Genomic DNA, 18,266 nt, shown 5'->3' with positions numbered 1-18,266 from the left:
AGATCTTGGCTGGGATAATAATTGGAACACTGGAATACTTGGAATGCCTAGTTATTGGCCTACAGCATTCAAGATTCCTGTCTGGGTTATTCCTGCTGTCATTATCACGAGGCATATCAATCCTGATAGGATTGGCATTTTCTTCAGGCTTAGGGGTACCATCACATGACCCATACAAAAAGGCACAAAACCGATGGATGTCCCCACAGTTTAGGCAGTGGTAACAACAACAACAGGTTGGATAATTGTACCAACAAAGACAATCACAGAACTTACACATGTGGTTGTGGGTTAGGTCCTGGATTGGGTTTAGGTCTTTCACAGTAGAGTTTCTTATTGATTACGAGATACCCCAGAATCCCCAAATTTAACAAGGAAACCCACGATGCCCATCTCCAATGTTCTTCTAGCATTTACTGAAAAGGGAGATGTCCTTAGTAGTAAGAGTAAACAAATTGGATTGCTCGATAAAAGTACTGACAGTATCACTCAATTATCACCAAGTTGTCCTAGTCCTCATCCTTCTCATGAGGCAATCCTAAGAGGTCTTCAATTATAACTATGTCACACTCTTCTACACAATTTCTATGAACTGGGGCACAATCACAACAATGTGTACAACAACAGCAATTACACCAACACCTGCAATCACAAAACCAGCAAATCAGGTAGTTGCTTAGCCTTCTGATTCGGTAGTTCAATTTCCTCAGGTTGTGGTTTGCCAAATAATAGTGTGGACATCCAATCCGTCCTACAAAAGAAGAACAGAACCAACAACCACACAACAACCAATATTCCAGTGAGCACAAATACCCCTATTGCAACTGCATTTAGAGTCATTTAGAATGCTTGTGAATTTTGAATTTCAGAGGATTTTCACCGGGTTCTATAGTCCAAACTGGTTCAGTGCTGGCTTTCACTGTGGTATTGTGGGTCCACCCCTTCTCTTTTGTGCAGACTGCAGTTTCTGTGATGAGAAGCACTTGGAATGGTCCTTCCCACTTGGGTTGGAGTTTTTCCTCTTTCCAGGTTTTGATCAACACCTACTGTCCTGGTTAGAATGGATGGACCACAAAGTCAAGCGGAGGGCATTGGGTCAGCAGTCTTTTTGTCCTAAGGATAGATAAATATCTGGACAGATCACAGTCATATTTTCTCCCTTAGTTCTATTCCTTCATCCTTTTCCAGACTGCCCAGGTAGGGCAATCCAAACAGCATTTCATAGGGAGATAAACCAATATGCTTCCTGGGCTTAGTTCATAGTCTAAGAAGTGCCAATGGTAAACAGTTAGTCCAAGGGAGTTTAAACTCCATCATTAACTTGGTCAATTGTTCTTTTAATAAACCATTAGCCTTACGAAGTAGCTTTCCAGGCCACATGATGTTCCCACTTTATTCCCAGTGCTCCCATGACCCCTTGTAATACTTTAGTTGTGAAATGTGTACCTTGATCACTGTCAATCACATTCACTATCCCATATCTTGGTATAATATACTCCAATAAGATCCTGATCACTGTGTTGGCTGTAGCCACTGCAGTGAGGTAAGCTTCCACCCATTTGGTTAAGTCAGCGGTTCTCAACCTAGGGGTCACGACCCCATTTGGGGTCGATCAACGATTTCACGGGGGTCGCCAAGCAAGGCTGTCCACCATTTTTTCCCCTTTTCCGGCAGGTGCCTTACCTCCCTTGGGCTGGGCCAGCTGGTTGCCCAGCCGGTGGTTGGCCTGCTCCGTCTCTGCCGCTTGCCAGCTACGCCTCAGCCAGCGCAGGGGGAGGCATAACGCATGCACGGCGCTCCCGGGCAGGGACAGTCCTCGACTTACGACCAGTTGGGTAGTCCTCTACTTATGACTGGTTTAGTCCTCGACTTACAACCGGTTTAGTCCTCGACCTATGACCGGTTGGGGGTCGCGGCATTAAAAAAGGTTGAGAACCACTGGGTTAAGTGAACGACCATGACTAGTAAATACCTTATTCAGCCACTAGGTGGCAGTTCAGTGTAGTCTATTTGTATGTGTTCAAAAGGTCAGTGCAGGAGGTCTCCCCCCATATCTGTTGCTCTCAGAGCTTTCTTATTAACTTTCTTGCAAATTAAACATCCTGCTGCTATTTGCTTTGCAACAGTGAAAATTCCCTTGCAACCATACTTTTTAAAAAATACATCCACTAAAGCCTGGGCTCCCCAATGCGATCCCTCATGGAGAGTTTAGATTACCTGGAAGGCAGATATTGAATGAGCTTATTCAATATCTGCCTTCCAGGTAATATCCACTTTCCTTCTTCATTCCTTTCTGCTCCCATTTTTAACAACATCTTTTCTTCAACTTCACTGAAAATTGGAACTAGTTCTCCTTTTAAAGTTGGAGTTGTAAACATAATCATTTCTGGATCTTGGCTTCTTGCTGCCTTAGCCTCATGGTCAGCTAAATTATTTCCTATGGCTTCGAAAGTTGCTCCTCTTTGATGTCTGGCTACATGTACTTCAGCAATGTATTTGGGTAGTTTTAAAGCTTCTATTACTTCTTTAACTAAATCCTCATGTATTAACCCTTTTCCTTTTGAATTCATCAATCCCCTTTCTAACCAAATTTTTCCAAATGTATGGACCACTCCACAGGCATATTTAGAGTCAGTGTAAATAGTGCCAGATACTCCTTTTAATAATTTCAAACTTTGTCTAAGGACATACAGTTCACAGGTTTGCACAGACCAAAATTTAGGCAAGCTTCCAGCCTCCACCAGAGTCTTATCAGTCCCATCTACAATTGCATAGCCGTTTTGTCTCTTCCCTTCTACCACATGAGAGGACCCATCTATAAATCAGTGTAGCCCTTTTCTAGTGGGGAATCCTGCAAATCACTTCTTATTTTGGTTTGCAGGTCTATAATATACATGCAGAAATGTTCTAATTCTACATTTGAATCCCCTTTTCCCTCTAAAAATTGTGCATGATTCAAATTTGAATCTGTAGTTAAAACTAAGTCTGATTGTTCCAATAACATTGCCTCCTATTTCAAAATCCTAGAATCAGTTAGCCATCTGTCAGCTCTTTGTTTCAAAATAGTTTTGACCTGATGAGGTGTGCTGACAATCAGGGCACCTCCAAAGTTAGTTTCCTACTTTCCTGCACTAAAATGTCTGTGGCTGCTATAGCTTGGATATAGACTGGCCATCCCCTAATTATGGGGTCCATTAGTTTGGATAGGAAAGCTACTGGTTGTTGTTGTCCCCATTTTCTCTGAGTTAATACACCTAAAGCTATACCTTCATCCACATTTACATATAAATGAAAGGGTTTCTCCAAATCTGGTAAAGATAAGACTGGGGACTTAGCCCAATTTTCTTTTAGCCTTTGAAAAATCTGTTTCTCTTCTGATGTTCAGATTAATTTCCATGGTTGTTCCTCTAATAATTTACTATACAAGGACTTAGTTTGTTGTGCATAATTGTCTATCCACAGTCTACAATATCCTATGAGACCTAAGCATTTCCTTAAATCCTTTTTTGGTTTTAGGCAGAGGAGTGGTTATGATTCCTTCAATTCTTTCTGGGTGATTCTCTTTTTACCTTCACTTATTAAATGTCCTAAATATTTCACTCCTCTCTCCACTTATTGTAGTTTAGTTTTAGATACACTTAATCCATTGTCCCCACAAAATTTTAATAAGTTATCAGTGGTCTGTTTCACCTTGTCTTTCTTTTCCCCTGACACCAACAAATCATCCACATATTGTATTAAATTGTTCCGGGAAGTACTTTAAATGCTTCTAATAATTGTTCCAATATTTGTCTAGATAAATTTGGAGATCCAGTAAATCCTTGAGGTAAAACAGTCCACTGATATTATTGCTTTCTCCCAGTGTATGGATTTTCCCATTCAAATGCAAATAACTTTCTAGAGTCTTCGTGTAAAGAGCACGTCCAGAAAGCATCTTTTAGGTCCACTACACTAAACTAGGTATGGTCTGGGGGAATTCTTCCCAATAAAGTTGTAAGGAACCACTTCAATCCACATCTTAAGAAAGCAGAACTCTTGGAAACAATCTCTTCAACAGGAACTTTTATTAAGAGAAATTGATAATAGGCAAATAGACAGGATCTGAGGGATTTCCTTACAAATCAATGTTTTAAAGTGTCCCTAAGCAGCCCCCACCCCGCAGTTCTTCCAGGCGATTCAGACCGGCAGATTTCTAGGTGTTAAATCCAGGAAGATAATCCAGCTCCATTGTGCACGATCATTCAACAGCTCCTCACACCTTATTTTGATGACGGATAAATAAACCAGATTCCAGAGGCTGTATCTTTTCACCCCCCTTCCCCTAGCTGGTTGGTAAGGAGGAGAAATTCAGAGGGGCATAGGATAAAAGGGTAATGGTTACATTGTGATGGTTAGCAGACCCGAGGCAAATAAACAAAAGGTTACTTTGTAGTGAATAGAGGAAATGAAAGTAATAAAACCCTCATGCATACTCCCCCTCCCTCTTAGGAGTATGGCAGGATTCAGGAGAGGGTAAGAATTGGTTTTAGATCAGATGGATCAGTGGTTCTCAACTATCCAACCGGTTGTAAGTCAAGGACTAAACCGGTCATAAGTCGAGGACTTTCCCTGCCCGGGAGCACCACACATGCGTGGTGCCGCCCCTTGTGCCGGCTGAGGCATAGCTGGCAAGTGGCAGAGATGGAGCAAGCCAATCACCGGCTGGGCCACCAGCTGGCCCAACCCAAAGGAGGTAAGGCACCCGCCGGGCCCCACATGCGCCAGCAACCCTCCCTGCATCCGCTGGCCTCCCACCTCCCACCCCTGGCCCTCTTTTACTTACATTTTTAGTAGTTGCTCAGCAGGGAGGGGTGGAAACTTCCAGGCAGCTCGCCTTCGCTGCAGACAACTTGCAGCACCGTTTGCAGAATGGGACTTTTGGTGGGCTCAGCAGGGCAGAGACAGCCTGGACAATTCTTATTGGCTTTTGAAAGCCAATAGAATTAGACTCTATTCAAGAGAGTCTATTCTATTGGCATTCAAAAGCCAATAGAATAAAAGGGAGTAGCACAGCTAAGGAAAAGGGGGAAAAAATGGCGGACTGCGTTGTTTGGCGACCCCCATGAAATGGTCATTCCACCCCAAATGGGGTCCCGACCCATAGGTTGAGAACCACTGAGATAGATAGAAAGGAAATATAACTGCATCCTGACATCCTGCCCCCTTAAAAATAAGAAAAATCCACCTGTAGAGAAAACAAAACAGGTATAAAAGTTAGTCTGGCTTGTTAGGATACTCTGTATGAAACTTATATGGATTGGGCACCACTGGGTGCCTTCTTATGACAAAGCTATTAAAGAGTCTTAAATCACAGACCATTCTCCAATTGCCATCTGGTTTCTTTTCAGGGAGGATTGGAGTATTGAAAGGTGACATGGTTGGTTCTAATATTCCATCTTCAATAAATTGTCTATAACTGGTTGTAAGCGTTTTCTTCCTTCCAAGGAGATGTTGTACTGTTTTTGTCTAACAGGCTCACTCCCTTCTTTTAATTCTATTTTAAGAGATGTTATTTACAATTCTCCCCTATTTTTTTCATTGACCCACCTACAGGATTTATGTCTTTAGTATCTTCCTCAGTTAGGACAAAGAGTCCTGACTAATCTCTAAATCTAATTGTTATTCCCATTTGACTCAAGACATCCCTCCCCAATAAATTTATCCCTGGTTCTGGAATATATAGAAGTTCCATTAACAATTCCTTTAATTTTTGTTGCATTAGTTTCCCAGACCTCAAAGTCTTCCCCTTTTACCCCTGAAATCCTAATTATTTAATTTTAATCAGTCTAGAGTGGTCTTAAGTCCAACCCCTCTTGAATTCCATTAACCCTTGTCTAGTGCCAAAATAGTGCTACGTTTACTAGGTTCCTGTGCATAGCCATGAGCAATACATCAGTTTAATTAGAACTTATGGTCCTGGTCTTTCCACCCTGACATCAGAAAAGGAAACTAAGAAAGGGAGGGGAATAAAGAACATTTGAGAAATGCATTGCACATATGCATGAGGGTTACTCCTTGAACCCTGATCTTTAAGATGGAATCAAACTGTTTCCTCTGTTCAGACAGGGCATTTCCTACACTAAGCGCACTAGAGGTATCTAGAAGGTATAATAAAAAAAGTCATGATGCAACAATCCAACTTAAGCTCCAGAGCACACATAAGGACAGGCAAAGCTTTTATTGCCATCACCCTGACGTTTTAAAATTCACACTCTATAGTTATTCCTGAAGTGCATGGACACCCACTGCAAAAGAAAGCCCCACATTAACAAAGCATCATTACATGATTGCTACTGTCCTTCTACTAAGGAATGACCTTGGCTCACATTCAAAGCAGAAGTCCCAGGGAAAAATTTATGATTTTTGTTGTGTCCTGAGCCTGCAAAAGCAGGCTCGGGACATTGCTATGGTCCCGGGGTTGCTTCAAGCTGCCCAGGACCAAACTGAGAGGCGCCAGCCTTGACGCATGCGCGAAAGCACGCCGTTAACTGTAGCCTTTTTGCCCGGGGATCCGGACACAAAAGCGGAGACCTGCGAGTCTCACTGTTGTTGTTGTAGTAAGCAGAAGGAGAAATAAAGAACCATTACTTCTAACATGTGTGATCTTCATTCGCCATCGAACAAAGGACTTAACACTGGTGACGAAGGTGGGATCTTGCAAGCTTGAAAGAAGAAAAGCTGTAAAAACTTACCCAAGGAGTCCTGAAGAAGGGAAGACGATGTTAAACTCAGCGTTCTAGCCTGCCAGTACAGCGTCGCTGGAGGTAAGCTCGGCTGATTGACTCCTTCCCAAGAAAAGAAGCAAGGATGGCGAAGATAGGTCGCTTATCTGAATTTGATGTTTCACACCCAGAGAGATGGGAGTCTTATGTTGCAAGAGTAGAAAACTACTTCAGAGTAAACCAGGTCAGAGAAGACGGTTTGAAGGTTGCAACTCTGTTTTGTGTCTGTGGTCAGGACGCGTTTGAAATTGCAGAAAATCTGGCGGCCCCTGCTCCTCTGGAGTCTGTAACGTACACAGACTTAAAGAAGCTATTGAAAGAACATTTCCAGCCCAAGATGTCTGTTATTGCGTGGAGACACATGTTTGAACAGAGGGACCAGAGGGCAGGTGAATCAGCCAAGGAGTTTATTGCAGCCTTGAGAAGAGCAGCCAAACCATGTGAGTTCAAAGATCTGGAAGAAAGGCTGAGAGACCGTTTTGTATGCGGTCTAAGGAACAGGGACTTACAACAGAGGATCTTTGCAAAGGAAGATATCTCGTTCCAAGATGCTCTAAGAGAGGTGATGGCTGAGGAAGTAGCAGGTGGGGCAGTCAAGAACATGCGGCCCATCAGGAACAATCCAGAGGCAGTCACCGTTCACCATGAAGGCGTCCAAGAAGGATTGGAGGAAGATCCTGAAGAAGAGGTGGATCGGCTTTACCAGTCAGCAGAAAGAAGGCAGAAGGAAGGCAAAGAAAAAGCCCCAACAGCGCCCAAATGCTTCAGGTGTGGAGGTCTCTATAAGAGAGCCGACTGCAGGTTCCATTCCGCCATCTGCAGAGCGTGTGGCAGACAAGGCCACATAGCATCTATCTGTTTGGGTCGCCAGAAGGTACAACCTCAAAAAGAATTGCGTCTGAAAGGTACCAGGGTCCCCAGCCAAAATAGGGTGAGTTTCTGGGCGTTGCGCAGGAGTATTTGCAGAACAGGTACACACAAACCTCTCAAGAAAAAACTGTCACTTAAGGTTAGGTTGCAAGGGGTTCCTGTAGCCATGGGGCTGGACGCTGGGTCCGCTCTTTCAATTATTTCCATTCATACGTTTAGAAAGATTTGCAACAGCAGTGGTTTTCAAGCCAAACTGAGGCCACCCAACATAATACTAACAGATTTTCAAAATTCCAAGGTGTGTGTAAAGGGGGAGGCCATCCTTACAGTGCAACATAAGGAGTTTGAGGGTCCATTAGATGTGTTGGTTGTTGGGGGTGAACAAACGAGTCTTATAGGACTCGATTGGTTTGAGGCCTTGGGAATCCAGGTTACTGGGCTACAACATTTGCAAATGCTGAGCCTAGCAGATGTCTGTGAAGAGTTTGCAGATGTGTTTAGTCCACAGCTTGGGTCCTATAAGGGGCCTCCAGTTTCATTGAGGTTAGATCCAACCATCACACCCATCAGGGTTAAGGCTAGAACAGCACCCTTCGCACTTAAGGGCAAGATTGATGCTGAGCTGGATAAATTGATTCAGCAAGGCATTTTAGAACCTGTGGATTCAAGTCCATGGGAAACCCCCATAGTAACGTCTCTCAAGGCTAATGGGGACACACATATATGTGCAGACTAAAAGTGCACACTAAACAAGGCGCTGCAACAGCACGCGTACCCAGTACCAGTAGTCAGCCATATCTTGGCCTCCCTCAAAGGGGGGCGAGTTTTTGCAAAGCTAGATCTGGCACAGGCATATCAACAATTACCTGTTGATGAAGCAGCTGCTGAGGCACAGACCATTGTAACACATAAGGGTGCAATCAAGGTCAAGAGACTGCAATTTGGGGTAAATGTAGCCCCTGGCATTTTCCAAAGTGTCATGGAGAGCACACTTATGGGTATCCCTGGAGTCTGCCCCTATTTTGATGATATCCTTATTGCTGGAGAGTCATCTCAAAAACTTAGCAGAGAGGTTAAGGGCTGTCTTGCTCTGTTTTCGAAGAGCAGGCCTTAAGTTGAAGAAAGATAAGTGTAAGATTGGAGTCACGTCTACTGATTTCTTAGGATTCAGAATAGATGCCCAAGGTATTCACCCTGCTGAATCTAAGTTGAAGGCTATACAACAGGCTCCAAGCCCCAAGTCTAAAAGTGAAATGCAGGCTTTTCTGGGCCTTTTGAATTTTTACAATGCTTTTCTTCCTCACAAAGCTGCTGTAGCAGAACCACTACATAGGCTTTTAGACAAGCAGGCATCTTGGCAGTGGACAAAAGTCCACGAAAAGAGCTTCAATGAGGTCAAGGCCTTGCTAATGTCTAATGCGGTGCTTGCACATTTCAATGAACAATTACCTGTCTGCATTGCCTGCGATGCATCTCCTTATGGGGTGGGAGCTGTACTTAGCCATTTGAGGGCTGATGGGACACAAGTTCCTGTGGCATATCACTGTAGGACTCTGTCTTCTGCTGAGTGTAATTACGTCCAAATAGACAGGGAAGCACTGGTCATAGTGGCTGGCATTAAGAAATTTCATGATTTCTTATATGGCCGCCATTTCACGGTCTACACTGACCATAAGCCTCTGTTGGGGTTGTTTACAACCAACCAACAAACCCCTCATATTATATCCCCTAGAATGCTGAGGCAGTCCATTTTCCTGTCAGCATATGATTATACTTTAGTTCACAAACTGGGTAAGGAAATGGGCCATGCTGATGGCCTAAGTAGGCTACCTCTCAAACTTGTAGAACCAGATCCTGCTCCTGCCATCAATATTCTCTCTATTCAGGAGTTGCCTGAATCTCCTCTCAATGCCAGGGATGTGGCTGCAGAAACCGCCACCGACCACACTCTTACATGTTTGTTGTCATGGGTGCTGTCAGGTTTGCCTGACAGGAGTCCAGGTACTGAGTTCCAAAGAAGCATGAGTTATCCACTTTTAAGGGTTGTCTGTTATGGGGTAGCAGGGTAGTTATCCCGGCCTCATTGAGGCCTAGAATCTTGGTCTCTCTGCATGAGGGACATCCTGGCATTGTCAGGATGAAAGTGCTTGCGCACAGCCATCTTTGGTGGCCTGGGTTAGATAGGGATATCGAGGCTCAGGTGCACGGGTGTCAGTTGTGCCAACAGTCACGGCCAGAAATGCCTCAGGCCCCAGTTCATGGGAGGAAACTCAGGCACCATGGTCCAGGGTGCATATAGATTATGCTGGGCCCTTTCAGGAGCAATTCTTCTTGGTTGTTGTTGCTAGCCATTCCAAGTGGCTAGAGGTTGTTCCTGTTTCCTCCACTACTACTGCCAGAACAATTCAGGAGTTGAGAGGCATTTTTGCAGCACATGGCCTCTGAGATGTTCTGGTTTCAGATAACGGTCCTCAATTCACTTCTTCTGAGTTCCAGGCTTTCCTTCAGGCCAACCTGATCCGACACGCGACTTCGACTCCTTTCCGCCCCTCCACCAACGGAATGGCTGAGCATATAGTGCGCATCACCAAGGATGCCTTCAAGAAGCTGACTTACGGTAACTGGCATCACAGGTTAGCAGACTTTCTTCTTGCACATTGCACCACACCTTGTACTTCTACTGGGAAGAGCCTGGCTGAACTACGTTGGGGCTGCAGGCTCATAACTAAACTAGATTGGGTGGCGTCTCAGGCTTCGCAGCCTAGGGCACCAAGGAGCTTGCAAGTGGGTGCTCTGGTCTGGACTCGGAACTACGGGCCTGGTCATCTTTGGATTCCAGCTGTGGTCTGCAAGGTGTCTGGACCTTTGTCCTACGAGGTGTCCTTGGGCGATGGCTGCGTTCTCCGGCGGCACATAGATCAGCTGCATACGAGACTGGACTCTTCCTCTGCCGCTCCGGGCTCTGATCTGGGGGGGAGGAGGGTTATATTGTGCATTTTGGGGATCACTATCAGTAGTCACTGGCCGCTGAGGAGGCCGGAGAAGGCGCATCTCAAGTTTCCACAAGTGTTCCCAGCAGGAATTCATTGGGACGGGGAACATTCCCCACACGATCACTTACTCCAGCCAGGGAGTCACACAGGGGGTACCCACACTACTCACACTCATCATACAGCACTCCAGACAGGGAGACTGAATGGGGGTATCCAAACAAATCAAGAAATACAAGAAAACTGGCATCAACTCTAGGGAACTGGCCCAATTCCGCAACTGCTCCCAGAAGGAAGTCAATTGGAAGGGGAGTAGACAGAGAGGCAAATCCTGATTCTGGCACCTCTGGCACTGACTGGGGGACCACAAGGCATTGGGGCATAGCAACTACCCCGGACAATCCATCTGCTGGGATAGGGGGTGAGGGGCTGTGTTCCCAAGGGAGGTCCATTGTGGACCTCTAAGGGATGCTGGTTGGGACTTAGAGCAGTGGTTCTCAACCTTTTTAATGCCGCGACCCCCAACCGGTCGTAAGTCGAGGACTACCCAACCGGTTGTAAGTCAAGGACTACCCAACTGGTCGTAAGTCGAGGACTTTCCCTGCCCGGGAGTGCCACGCATGCATGGTGCCGCCCTCTGTGCCGGCTGAGGCGTAGCTGGCAAGCAGCAGAGACGGAGCAGGCTGACCACCGGCTGGGCCACCAGCTGGCCCAGCCCAAGGGAGGTAAGGCACCTGCCAGGCCCCACGCGGGCCAGCAACCCTCCCTGCGCCCGCCGGCCTCCCACCTCCCACCCTTGGCCCTCTTTTACTTACATTTTTAGTAGTTGCTCAGCAGGGAGGGGTGGAAACTTCCAGACAGCTCGCCTTCGCTGCAGACAACTTGCAGCACCGTTTGCAGAATGGGACTTTTGGCGGGTTCAGCAGGGCAGAGACAACCTGGACAATTCCTATTGGCTTTTGAAAGCCAATAGAATTAGACTCTATTCAAGAGAGTCTATTCTACTGGCTTTCAAAAGCCAATAGAATAAAAGGGAATAGCACAGCTAAGGAAAAGGGGAAAAAATGGTGGACTGCGTTGTTTGTCGACCCCCGTGAAATGGTCGTTCGACCCCAAATGGGGTCACAACCCACAGGTTGAGAACCGCTGACATAGAGGGTCCTGCCAGCCAACAGATGGGTAGGTCAACCGGGTATGGGAATGAGCACAGTCCTGGCTTGCCGAGCCTGGTGGGCGAGCAAGCAGGCCAGGCAACAGAACCAGGGTCACCTGGGTACCAGAGGCAGCAAAGAGTGGGCACATCTAACCCAGTAGGGGAGCAGGGAAGCCAAGGGTGTTCCCTGGGTCCGAGGAGGTTGCAACGGGTTAAATACCCACCCAAACACCTTAGGCAGTTTGTGACGTTGCTGTCAAATCCCGGGGAAACAAGGTAGAAATGCCATAAATGAATGGTGAAGTTATTTGGTTTTGTTTTGGAGGTCAGATACAATTATTCCCAAAACGATAGCATGGTATCACACAAAGATGTGGTTTTAGAATAACATCTATATTCCACAGTCCATGCATTTGATTAACGGAATCTTATACCACGTCCCTTCATAGAGGTCGCACATGTGTGCGGAGAAAGCTTCATCTGGGGGGAAGGGGTGTTGTGTCCTGAGCCTGCAAAAGCAAGCTCGGGACATTGCTATGGTCCTGGGGTTGCTACAAGCTGCCCGAGACCAGACTGAGAGGCGCCAGCCTTGCACGCATACACGAGGCATGAAAGCGCGCCATTAACTGTAGACTTTTTGCCCGGGATTCCGGACACAAAAGCGGAGACCTGCGAGTCTCACTGTTGTTGTTGTAGTGAGCAGAAGGAGAAATAAAGAACCATTACTTCTAACATGTGTGATCTTCATTCGCCATCGAACAATTTTGCCAACTTAACAATTTTCATGGCATATTGCAAGTTAATGGCCCTATTATCAAAATGGAAAGGTTATCCAAATACATTTTTAAAGCAATTTTGCTTCCAGAACACCCATATCTCCCATTTACTTACCATAATGGGATTGATATAAAGTTTGATGACAGAATATGTGATGATATATCAGCCTTGTGAAGGGTCTTATTAACTGAAAAGCATTGACAAGCCAACTAATCCACAAGGAGTATGCTAGAGTAGAATAGAGGGATTTTTTTTTCTGCAAAAAGAAGGTGGCAGAATCAAAAAAATTGGGACTGCAATACTTGAGCTCTGCATGGAGATGTCTAGATTTTTGCAAAGAAGAAGCTAAGTCACTAAGCTCATCCAGGTTGGCCCTATTAATAAAACTCCCATTCGAAAATGCACCATTGAATGAATGGTCTTAACCTACCTATATTATAAAACCAAGGTCATTCCATCATCTTTATGTCATTTCAATAAATTACCCTTGGCAATTTCATTAATTTTTATCACAATAGGAATACTTAAGGGAAAATGTTAAATATATTTCAGTACACATGGTAAACTTTAAGTCAATTTAAATGTTTCTGTTGTGACAGATAATGGGTTACCCAAAGAAAAATCACCTTTACCTAATTTTGGGTAATTTATCCAGATTTGGAAAACACCACCTTTGAAAATGTTGTAGCATATTGGCTGTTTTCAGGCTCCTGCTTCGTTTCTCTGTTCTTGGCACTCTCCTCAATCTTTCTCAGCAGGAGTTGTGCTTAATCAACACTCTTAAATTGCCTTTTCATACACAAGGGAGACACTGGAGAGTGTTGCTTTTGAAACAGTAATACAGACTGAGCACCTAGTAAAGAAAACAAACTATATTTGTTTCTAATTCCAGACTGGATGAAACCTGCTGGGAGGGAAGCAAATGAGTTTCTTAGCCTAGAGGGCCATAATTTGCCCTGAGTGATAGATCTTGACGGTATTAACCCTTACTTCTCCAATAGTTTGAAACTACTACAGATGATTCTAGATCTAACCAAGTTTCAGCTTGATTAGTACTTAGGTAGAAATCAATACGAAAGCCCATTACCATCCTGTAGTAGCAATGCAGAAGACCATTGTTATTTTGAGGGGTTTAGGGACATATTTTGTCAGAGCATGCATAGTCTTATTGCGCTGAGGTAACCCAGGAGTAAATACAACACAGTGGTTTGTATTAAATGTGGTTTATATTACAAACTATCTACAAATATACACTAGGAACAAAATTCATACATGTGGTAATACAGCAAACTCCAATAAACAGCAATTACAGCAGGAAACGGACGAGAGAGAAAGACTCCAGCAAGGCCTTCCCTTTTATACTCAAGCTCTTAAAGAGATACAGACTCATGCTGAGTCATTCCTAACATTGCATCATTCATCTCACATTATACAAGCTGGTTAGCTTCTAAATCATTACTTTGACATGTTTTGATTTTTCCTCCACATTAAGAAATTTCTAGACATGTAGAGCTCATTTTGAGCTAATTTGCTTTTTTTTCACCTTTGCTTACTGAATAATGGAGGAAGGGGAAAATTTCACATAGCTTCAAAGCTGTAAAAGTCTCAGACTTTTGATTTCCATCCCAGAGTCATGTGTCAACCAATCAAGTCAGGTCTTGCAGTCCCCTGACTATAGCAGGGCCATGAATTCATAGCACCAGGTTTTGAGGAAAACCTTGGGGTTGTTTGCGGGGAGCTTCTGTATGGAACCTAGCACCAAATACTATTGGAAATTGGTGCTCCTTGGGATACCTCTGCTTCAGTGGTGGGAATTCAGCCGGTTTGCACCACTTCAGCAGAACCAAAAGCTAATTTTTTGTTGCCCAGGCCCAGAATGGACTTCCGGTAGTGGCATCCACACAGAGAACCATTGTTCACATATTTGAATCCCACCACTGCTCTGCTGTCATTATTAAGGAGCTTCTGGCAGCTTGTAAGAGATTTGCGTATCGTCTGGTTTGTATGCTTTTTATGTTACAGTTTTCAATCTGTTTGCCTGAGCTAATAGTAAAGCTTTAGATCCCTTTATTTACTGGTGAGCTTATTGTCTCTGGATCCAAAAGAACTAACTGTCTGAGCACCTGATCATTGCTTTGACATGTGGCACTACATACCCCAGTATCCTGAGAGGGAACCAAGGCTAGACTGCATTTGCAATGCTGCCAAAAGAGCAACAACCTTTGCCTGGATGTGTCCATGAAGTCACCAGGAAGTCTACTTGAAGATGATGATTGATTATTCTCCAGAGTTCTGTCCAGTGAACAGAAGTTTCATTTTAAAGATAGCTAAATAATGAAAGCTAGTTTGGTGTAGCAGTTAAGGCTAGAGACCAGTGCTGCCTTGGGTGACCTTGGACCAGTCTTCCTCTCTCAGCCCCAGGAAGAAGGCAAAACCACTTTTGAAAATTTGTTCAGACCATCACCAGGAGTCAACAGCGATGAAGGCACACACAAAAAAGTGATATTTCTACAAAATAATTATGTTTATGAGAGCAGAATAAACTGAAAAATAGGATGTTCTGGGCAAAGAGCATCACATTTGTCATGGAGATGCAGAGTATCAATAATAATTAAACATTACCCAATATGGTTTCACTTTTTCCACCAGTTCTTTTTTCTTTTTGGAAAAAGGGATTTTGGGGAGGATTGGGATCTCAGTAAAAGGGTTTTGTGATCTGTACTCTGCTTAAAAGGAATTCACTTGTAGTTAAAATGACGGAAACTGCCATTCCTTTGCACCCAAGGCAAACTATTGAACTGCTTGTGATAAAAAGAACAAGCATGATGTTGTGTGGTCCAGGAACAAGATAACATAGATTCTGATCCATCCACTGGCATTGAAACTCACTGGGTAATTTGGGTCTATAACTCTTTCTCAGTCCCAAATACTTGACAGCAGTATTTCCCAACCTTGGGGATTTTATGATGGGTGAACTTCAAGTCCCAGAATTCTTCAGCCAGCCTTACTACATGGATGCTGGTGTAAGAATAGTGGAAGTGCTACGCACGTCACCTTGAACTCTTGAAGAAAAGGAGGAATGTCAGTCTAATTTAAAAAAAAAAGATCCTTAGTCTTAGCAAAAGGAGCTGTGAGTCTATTTGGCCACAAGATGGCAGAGGTGCTCTTGTAACTGCAAGGACCACTTCCAAGCCTCTCAGCAGCTCTGGTGGAAAGATGACCTTCAGCTGCAAAGCTTGTAGCTATCTTAACCGGGGATGAGAGATGGCAGTAGTTGCCCAGGATTCAGATTACTTATATAAAGAGCACCTGTCTCTGTGAGCTATTTGCTACAACAGCAGCTGCAACCGGGGTTAATGGAACTGTTTTATCCTTAACGAATTCAACACAATATGCAATCATTTCTCTAGCAAATGCCTCACCGAGACCATTGGAAGAATGTGCTGGAGTGGTGTCTCCAGGGGAGTATCAAAAAAGTCAAGATGAAAGTAACAATTATGCAGTTTAAGCCTTCCCCCATTTTAAGTACATGTGACAAATGCAAAAAAATAATAGTTTTATGGCATGGTTGTAAGTGCCATCTTGACTTGTTTTTGATCCCCTCCTGTGGATGCATTTGGAGGGCGGGGGTCAGGAAGACTTCTGTATGCACAGTGTATAGAGCAGAGGTCCCCAACCTTTTGGGCACCAGGGACCGGTTTCATGGAGAAAGGTTTTTCCGCAGACCGGAAAGTGTGTGGTTTTGTGTGCTGCCTGCATCCCATGGATGGGGCTTGTTTGTGTGGACTGGTTGCTGGCATGCCACGGCCTGGTACCAGTCCATTGGCCGGGGATTGGGGACCCTTGGTGTAGAGGTATGTGCCAGGAGGTAGACTTTTTCTGGTTCTCCAGAAAACAGTTTTGCCATACAGACTCTCACACTGGGCAAAATCATTCTTAGGCCACTGAGTTTTTCAATGAACAGCACGTTTTTTATGATGCCAAATAAAATAGTTTTATTAGACTGATCTGCAAATGTAATCAGCAGTGATGGATGTTCCATGGGAAAACCTGAAGACCCAGGCTGGGGGGAGATTATGTGGGAGAATGTCTTATCTATGTGGTTGCTAGGAGCTGACACCAACTTGATACAACATAATCGTCAATAAATGCACCATCAGCTCCTAGGAAGAGATATTTTAGACAGCAAGTGAAGATAATTGTTTGTCACTGTTATGCTTTTTTTAAAAAAAATGTTGCTATGTGAGTTTGAACAAATAGCAGTTGGGACTTGCCAAGCTCACATTTTTACATTAAATCTATTTCTTGTTTTCCTAGAAAATGAGGATACTGGAGTTTACATTTGAACAGACAAGGCCCAGTGTGGTAGGGATATGCGATTTTTAGCAGAAATAACAGGAGTAGGAGGAGCAGCAGTTGTAGTATATAATTAATTATGTCCTTAGAACTAAGCTAGGTCCATAGAATAAAGCAATTGTTGCCTTATTCTAATACAGTATAACAATAAAATAAAAAGCTTCTCAGCTAAAAGGTCTGTGACATGCAATTGTGGGAGGACAGCAGACACAACCCCGAGAAAGAAATATTTTGGGAATATTTAAAAGGCAGAATATTATATTTCCCCAAAGGATTTTAAAGGCAGAACCCCCCCACCCCCACCCCAAGTTTCTCTGCTCCAAACAGAAACCAGGTCTGCAGAAATGCAGGTGTGATAATCTTGTCTGAAAGATTGGAGCCAGGAAGCTTGGATTAGAAAGACAAAGATCCCTAGAATCAACAATCCCTCACATCAGAAAAATCCAACATAGGACATAGCCATCAGCCACACCCCCAGGGAAGCAGGATATGACCTTTGGGACATAATAGGATTAACCCACCACAATCAGAATACCAGAAAGGCACACTCAGACTCAGGTCAAAGTTCATGCCATAGGAACAACTCCAAACAAAAGCTCAAGAAAGTATAAAAACCCACCACTCTCTACTACATGTGGTCAGCTTTCCCAGAACCATCTTTCTGTCTGGCTCTGCTCTTCAATAAACTACAACATTCTTTCTAAAGCAGTCTCCATTTTGCTTATTCCTAACTTGGACTGGACCCTGATGAAAATTTTTCTTTCAACACAATGAGGTTAACTACTACACATTTAAAATAACAGATAAGACTGTGTTTATATTAAAGCAGCTGGGGATGTGGAATCTTTAGTCTTTTTTAAACTTTAGGTGCTTCAACTCAAAGCATAATTCAAACCTAATCCAAACATTGGTTTTGTAAAATCTCCCCTTCCTCTTTAAAGTAACAAGAAACTCCAAAGCTTAAATTCTAAAGCAATAATGATGTTATGAGTTTGAAAGCTATTTGCTAAAGCAAGAATGACGTTATGGGCTTGAAAGCTCTTTTCCCTTGAAAAATCTCAGGCTCTGCATTTCTCTCTGCATCAGAGTTTTCTGATATTCATCTGGAAATTAGAATTTCCTCTGTTCTACAATTTATAATAGATCTGTTATAGTAGGGCTTAAGGAAGGATGTGTCCCTTGCCATTTTTGTTACCATTTTTGTTAAATTTTGTATATCACCAATGTTCTCTCTAGATCACGGTGTCAAACTCGCCACGTCATGTGACATGTCACGACGTATCATGACTTTTGCATTGCTGGGGCTGGGATGGGTGCGGCCTCTGCATGATGCAATTGGCCCACTGCCCAGCAGTTTGA

The sequence above is a fragment of the Crotalus tigris genome, unplaced genomic scaffold (genome assembly GCF_016545835.1).
Source record: "Crotalus tigris isolate CLP2741 ecotype Arizona unplaced genomic scaffold, ASM1654583v1 scf7180000017722.570129, whole genome shotgun sequence".
NCBI classification, from domain to species: Eukaryota; Metazoa; Chordata; class Lepidosauria; order Squamata; family Viperidae; genus Crotalus; species Crotalus tigris.
This window is presented reverse-complemented; position numbering follows the sequence as displayed.